Source organism: Phoca vitulina, unplaced genomic scaffold (genome assembly GCF_004348235.1).
Source record: "Phoca vitulina isolate PV1807 unplaced genomic scaffold, GSC_HSeal_1.0 scaffold39, whole genome shotgun sequence".
Lineage (NCBI taxonomy): Eukaryota > Metazoa > Chordata > Mammalia > Carnivora > Phocidae > Phoca > Phoca vitulina.
The window spans coordinates 10,217,499-10,218,901 of NW_022589742.1; positions in this window are offsets into that span (position 1 = coordinate 10,217,499).

A 1,403-nucleotide genomic window follows, 5' to 3' on the forward strand; every position below is an offset into this window, starting at 1 on the left:
GGTGAGCAACACAGGTAGAGGACAGCTGCGGATCGAACACAAAATGTTACTGGCACTATTTTTTCCAAGTGGCTTGGCTATAGTTTGGAGGAGAGGCATTTTGGGGGCTCCTGAGCGGTGCCAGGAAGCTCAACCACCATGCGCGCTGGTCTGAGGACCAGGTGAGGAGCCTCCTCTGATCGATGTTCTGGGAACAAGACAGAGCTCAACGAAGTGCTGAAGGGGCCCCCAGGAGCCACACAGGAGAATTATCTGGCAACTCACATAGTAGAAGATCAGCAGGAAGTTTAAAAAAAAAAAAAAGGCCATTGAGGACAAAAGAGCAACTTGCCTTCTGGGGAAGTGCCTTCCTCCTCCAAAAACAAATGAGCGAGAAGATTGACCCAAAACTGCATGTAGATGCTCCTGGACAAAGACCTGGGCCCCCCTGGAGAGCTTGACTAAGCAATCCAGTGGGTACCTCACTTTTCATAATAAACATTGCTCTCCATCTTGACCCCTTGCATGCGAGAGAGAATAAAACACATCAAATTCTCCTACTCCGGCCGTTGTTGTTGATCTACCTAGGATGCTGTCCCACACCCACCCCCCACCCCCCACTAGAAACGGGCAATTACAAAGGACGCCAGTCCTCAGGCCTCCAGACAGATATATTCTGAACCAAGTACAGATCTCAAAGACCAACATTCTCTACACTACTATATATGGCAATATTGGTGAAAAGTTCCTGAAAGATTGTCAGATTGTCAACCCTGTTCACTGCCATATCCTCCGCACCTAGAACAGTGCCTGAGACAGAGTCTATGCTCAATAGCTGTTTGCTGAGTTGCCTTAAACCTGGCTTCCATCATAGCATCCTAACCGCGAGCTCCTTTAGAGGGGGCTGTCCTCTTGCACCAAAGCCAGGACCAGGCATACAGTGGCCACTCAAGACATGCCGTGTGGCCTTCCTTTACTAGAAGTACCCTGTCCAGATGCTTCTTTACCTTTGGCCACCTGACCAGACTTGGCAGTGTGCTCTGGCTAAAGGCACCTTTATTCATTCTTGGAATCTACTGCAACTGCTTAGAGTTTAATAGTCTCTGTTCCTCTCTAGTCCTTGAGGGTGGGGGCCATTTCTTATTCATTTCTTTATCCCTAGCACCTAGCATAAGTAGGTCAGTAAACAATGGCTGAATGCCTGAGTTCCATTTCATGCAGAGAAAGCACAATGCAAGGAAATCAGACCAATTAGGAGTCAGAGGACCTGGGGTTTTCCTCAGCTGTGTGATTTTGGGGGAAGCACATGGCCTCTCTGGGATTCAGATTCCTCTTGCCTAAAATTAAGAGGTTGGAGAATATGAATTCTGCAGCCTCTTCTTTCATGGTCCTGCTAGAAACGTCAGGAAGGAATCTGGCAGCGA